At 35.0% G+C, this 6,494-nt stretch overlaps 1 non-coding gene across 1 annotated transcript; it reads left to right on the top strand.

Moving 5' to 3' along the window:
- Nucleotides 1-5,953: 5,953 nt before the first annotated feature.
- On the top strand, nt 5,954-6,140 carry LOC115216901. Its single transcript, XR_003882132.1, has one exon. It is a non-coding gene; the product is annotated as a U2 spliceosomal RNA (small nuclear RNA).
- The last annotated feature ends 354 nt before the right edge of the window (nt 6,141-6,494 follow it).

Below are 6,494 nucleotides of genomic sequence, written 5' to 3'. Positions count from 1 at the left end.
ATTTTACTTTTCACACAAGCAGACGATAATTTATCTGTGACTTCCATTTCACGAGATTGTTCTGGAAGCTTCTTACTGTCGAAATTTGACGGTTGCTGATGGCGGCAGCAGTATTCTACAAAGGTTGATAACTTTTAGTGTTAATATTTTTTTATGCATTGCGACTGTCACAAAAGCGTGGGAATCTATCTATCTATCTATCTATCTATCTATCTATCTATCTATCTATCTATCTATCTATCTATCTATCTATCTATCTATCTATCTATCTATCTATCTATCTATATCTATCTTATATATCTATCTATCTATATCTATCTATCTTCTATATATATATATATATATATATAATATATAATATATATATATATATATATATATATATATAAAGGTTTAATGGCTAGCGATCTATCGTGGCGAAAGATATATATATATATATATATATATATATATATATATATATATAGATATAGAGAAGAGAGAGAGAGAGAGAGAGAGAGAAAAGAAAGACACAGAGAGAGAGATGACTAGATAACTCGACAGACGATTAGACATTGAGACTGAGAGATTGATAGATAATTAAATAAATGCTTAGACAGATGTGTGTGGTGTGTATATATATATATATATATATATATATATTATATATATATATATATACATTGATATGAGATCAACATAAAATTCGAGTTAACGACTTTATATAACACGCTTCCATACATTTGATCATATATAAATATTTCCATAGCTTCACAACACATAAAAAGAATATATATATAAAAACACAGACATTCGTCCCCAGCCACCTGGATTACTGCTCACAGCTATGGTCACCCATCAGTGTAAAATTAACAGCAGACCTTGAAGCAATCCAGAGAAGATTCACAAAGAAGATCGTCTCTTTGCAACAGCTTAGCTACTGGGAAAGGTTGAAACAGCTAAGACTCTACTCCCCGGAGAGAAGATGGGAGAGGTATGCAGTAATGTATATCTGGAAGATCCTGGAAGGAATTGAGCCAAATTTTGGCAGTGAAAGCTACACCAGTGCCAGAACGGGACGACACTGCATTGTGCCAAAGATCCCAGCAACGCCATCACGCTTCAGGGCCAATTACTGCAACAGCCTGGGTTTCAAGGGCCTACAGCTTTTTAATATTCTCTCAAAGAGTCTGAGGAACCTGCACAAAGTAGATGTAGGGGATTTTAGATCAAAGCTGGACCACTTCCTGTCGAGAGTCCCTGATGAACCTACCTCACGACAAGAGGTGCAAATGAGGGTAGCTATATCAAACTCCATTCTTCACCAAGTGCCACAAAGTAGAGGAGGCTCTTAGTAATAACAGTGCAGCAAAGCGGCGGTGCATCAGCATGGCCGCAGCTCTGAGCTGAAACTGGAGAAGACGGAAAGTAAAAATATAATACTACAAAAAATACAATAATAGAACAGATTATCAAGAAGGTATATACTAAAAATCTTTAATATATATATTATATATATATATATATATTTATATATCCAAACGGGAAAACAGAAAAAACAACAACACGTGGAACAATTACAGTATTATTATTATTAGGCGCTCAGGAAAATGGAAGAAGGAGGGTATGACGTTTCGAGCGGAGCTCTTATATATATATATATATATATCAGTCGACTAAAAAAAGTTTTTACTCCCCTCAATTAAAAATATATTAAAATAGTTCGTTTCATAAAAACCATGGATGTTGAAGTCCAAGGAGCGTAAGAGAATTCCACAAAATCAAGTTAAGACATACCTATGGCCATTTCGGGAGTTCACTGCCGCGGTCCCATTACTAGTCATTTCATTTGAGCACTCCTTTTTTGTAGACCTATGAACCCTTTTGTCTCCATAAAAAGAGGCAAAATTATTATATATATATATATATATATATATAAAACGACTTCAATGGTAGGTCTAATCAGTTTAATTTATTATTTTCTAGTTTTTAGTAATATTGATTTTACACTTTAGTTCGTAGATAGTAAGTTCTTTGTTAACTTAGGTAGGGAGATTTAAAAAAAAATTCCTTGGGATTTGGGTGTGCTTGAAGTGGGGTTTGGGCTTGTTAATCGGTGTGGGAGTGAAAGGGTGTTGATGAATAAGAGCTGAAAGGAAATAGTGAATGGTCAAACAAGATACTTGATTAGGGGTGGAGTTGGGAGGTGGTGGGTTGTTAAAGAAGTGTTTTATGAAGCCTTTTGCATAGCTGACCTTTAGTGAAAAATATAACGGTCAGATGTTTTTCCAAATTCTTTCTCTTAGTAATTTTCTATGTTTTAGGTGTTTGACTGGGGTGGTGGTGTTAATGATACATGTCTTTTGATAAAAAATGTTTTTTTATATATTAGTTTGGGAAGGAAGGCGAGGGAGATCATGCTCGCTCACATATTTACTTCCCTACATATAATAGACAAAAGGTATATATACATCTCTCGCTCTCTCTCTCTTGATATATATATATATATATATATATATATATATATATGTATATATATATATATGTATATATGTATAGTCTTTTTAACAATGATAAATATCAAAGTGAGTTATATACAGTAGCGGTAACACATCGTGACGTATATTTGCTTTTTACTAACTATATACTATTTATTATTTTGTACTTTACTTAATTATGGGTATAGGTTTAATCGTATATTTAATTTTTATTCTATATATTATGATTTAATTATATCATGGTGATTCTTCTCTAATTTATATACATATATAAAGAGAGAGAGAGAGAGAGAGGGGGGAGAGAGAGAGAAAGAGATAGATAGATAGATAGATAGATAGATAGATAGATAGATAGATAGATATAGATAGATAGATAGATAGACAGACGGGCTGACAAATAGGTAGGCCGACTGATAAGTAAATAGAAAAACTGTAGAAGAACAAGCCCTACTGAGTTTATTTTATTCTATTTATTTATTGTATGATAAATACTTTAAGGAACAAATCACAATATACATCACACAGATGTTTGTGATGTAATGTATAACGATTGGTGCAGTTTTTACTGTTAGTAGAGGAATGCGAAGTCGTGGTGTCTATGAAAGTATTAGTGTGTCTCTTAGTGTTGGAGGACTTTGTAAGATAAGGGTTAGAGGAAGTGTATTGATAATGTTGCGTAAATGTAAATATAGCAAATTGTTAGTTTGGTTTCAGAGGAATTGCTTTTATATGTAGTAATGATTTTTATAGATATTGGTAGCTGTGAGAAATGCTATAAGCAGTTTTGTAGTTGTTGGTGATATTGTTTAGCTCTAAGTCCAGTTACTTAGCTTAGAAAGTGTCTTTTGAGCAAGAGAGTGTTCTGACTCGGATGATACTTTTATAGGGGCAGCAATTACGGGTTTGTTGCAGAAGCCTATATAGTAGTCATGGGCAAACTGCGGCCCGCGGGAAATTCTGAATGGCTTGCCTAACGAAACAATTACTTATATATTCTTCTTTTTGGATCTTTTCAATTCTGAAGCCAGGACCACAGATCTTTCTACTTAACTAAATATTCTGAAACTTCGTATGCTGATAGAGTCTAGCAAAACAAGACACAGGTTGGAACTAGTTTATTTGAGAAAAATCTATTTTATGACTTTAATCGTAGATTAAAACTGCGAATTTTAACCAATCAGATTGTTTGTTTCCATGTGTAAAACTTGACTGCATTCTATTAGTGTGACGTAGAAAGCGCTTTTGTGACGTACTAACGTTCGGAACACTGTAAACAAACACAGAACGTAACGGCAGACGAAATACGGCTACGCATTTCACCCGGCGTGCTAACGTTTCTGCCAGCTCTTTGCTTTTTTAATATTACATTTCGGCGAAGTTTCGCTTGTCGTAGCACAAGTTTTCCGTCGATTTCCGTAAAAAACTTTTATTTTTTTACATAAGTAATGAGAGCGAAAGAGACTAAGAGGAAGCGATTTTATGACGAGGGAAGTTTGTCTTTGAAGTTACCGTCTAGGGGAAGCATTGATGTACATGTGTGTGTGTGTGTGTGTTTGATGGGGTGTGGGAGACAGTATGTTGTGTAAGTGAGTGCTTCTGTTAGTGTGTGTGAAGAGACAGAGAGAGTAATGTGTGAAAGAGAGAGATAACTGAAATTTTTTACTCGGTGTATGTGTATATGTATGTCTGCATGTATGTGTGTGTGTATGTATCTATGTATGTATGGCCGATTCATCGTAATTACGATGAATCGGCCATACATACATACACACACATACATACACACACACACATACTTACACATACATACACACACACACATACTTACACATACATACACACACACATACATGCAGACATACAGAATGGAAACATTTTCAATTTAATACATGTGGCTTATTAACTAGTTTTAAATATTGTTATTAGAAGGTGGCTGACTATAGGATCCTGGAAACATGAGTACGTTAAATAATTAGAAGGATGCGCTTGTTTACATTTAAGATGTTTAATACGTCACGAAATTGGTGGTCGAGACGGAGTAAATAAAATAAAGCCGAATGACGGAATATCATTGGTTAAAATTCTAATTATTAAACAACGTTAAACTTAGAAGTTACAATTCCGTTTTCATTCTGGTTTACAATTAAGTTTACTTTTGACACATTCTACCAGTATACGAAGTTTCAAATTGTTTGGTTCAGTAGGAAAAATTTGAAAAAACTGGCTTCAGAATAGAAAAGATCCTTCTTTTTTTTTTTTGTAGTGCGGCTTACCTGATGATGATCCATGTCTTATGCGGCCCGCTTCTCGAAAAAGTTGTTTATGCCTGCTGTATAGGCTCATACGCCAGGCAAATTTAAGGGCGGCTCTTGGCGACATACTCCACGGTTATTTCACTGTCTATGTCAGCCCTTACTAATCAGACCCGTGATCAAAAACATTCTAGGCGTGATCATCCCTTCTTTCTATATATCAGGGACTACATTGTAATTTGTGGTAAATTTCTATTTCTAGAAGAGCAAGGGACTACTTACAGGCATCCTCCCCCATTAGTTCCAATTTCAAAGTGTATATTGGGTATATCTTTTGTCATCTACATGTTTTAGTCATTAGACCGCGGCCAGGCTGGACCATTGCCTTGAAAGGTTTTAGTCGAGCGAATCGAATCCAGTACTTTTTTTTAAGGTCTAGTACGTGTTCTGTCGTTCTCTTTTGTCGAATCGCTAAGTTACAGAGACGTAGTTTTAGAATCTTTCCAGATGTCTATGATTGAAATTTTTGGGAAAGGCGATTCATACAGAAATATTCATTCGAGCACATGCTGAATTTATGAATGAAGAATACGTCTTGGAGAACTAATGACTGAAGAATATCATTTGGGAATGGAATTTGCAATAAAGAGATTTTGTTTTGGTTAACAGATATTTCAGTGAAAAATAGCCGGATCGTCATCTCACAGGAAGGTCAACTGGGGTTCTGAATTTGGTCTGTTTTGTATGAAATTATAGTTTGTATTTTGTGCAATACACGCGCACACACATACATGAAAACACACATTGGCACCATTATCACATGCGTTTAATAATATACACATATACATACATGCATACTTATATTTATATGCACAAACGCATGCATGTATACCTATAAACATGTATGTGTTTGTGTGAGTGTGCGTGTATTTGTATAAATGAGGAACGGCCTCTGGTATATTGAAAACACGACTACATACCAATTTAGATAGGATAGAGATCTTTCTTGAGTCATATAGACTCATAGGTTTCCCGGTTTCCCGGTTTTCGTGGAATATATTCCCTACCTGAACGGGACGCCGATCCGTCGCAGAATTACTCATTTTGCCGGCTGAACGGACTGGATCAACGTGAAATGAAATGACTTGTTCAAGAACACAGCGCACCGCCCGGTCCAGGAATCGAAACCACTATCTTACGATTATGAGTCCAACACCCTAACCACTCACTTCTCGGTTTTTTGCCCAACATCAAAGTTTAGTATCTGTTCTTAGCAGCTGAATATCTGAAACGGTCCCTATTTGGGGTGACTAGTCAAGAAAGGAGATGTAGAAAGGCTATTTCTAAATGAGTGGTAGTTATACATACATGCACACCTATATGCAACAAATATTTGGAATGCTTTCATTATTAAAATTACGTATTTAATAATCGTATCTTCTAAAAGTTTGATCAAGGTTTCAAATGCCATGGCAGAAAGTGTTTCATTCCTTAATTATGCTTTCACACACACACACACACACACACACACACACACACACACACACACACACACACACACACACACACATCACACACACACATACACACACACGCAAATATAAAAGAATGATATTATTTCTGAAAATAATAACGTTAGTGGCTGCGAGCTGTACAGGCAAATTAATAAGTTATATATAAGATATATAAATATATTTATATATACTAGCACCTGCTTCACTAAAAATAGAAGTCAAAATAGTGACTTAGAAGTATTTTGACTTCT

The sequence above is a fragment of the Octopus sinensis genome, linkage group LG10 (assembly GCF_006345805.1).
Source record: "Octopus sinensis linkage group LG10, ASM634580v1, whole genome shotgun sequence".
Classification (NCBI taxonomy): Eukaryota; Metazoa; Mollusca; class Cephalopoda; order Octopoda; family Octopodidae; genus Octopus; species Octopus sinensis.
The sequence above is the reverse complement of the archived record's forward strand: the minus strand, read 5'-3'. Positions and strand labels throughout refer to the sequence as shown.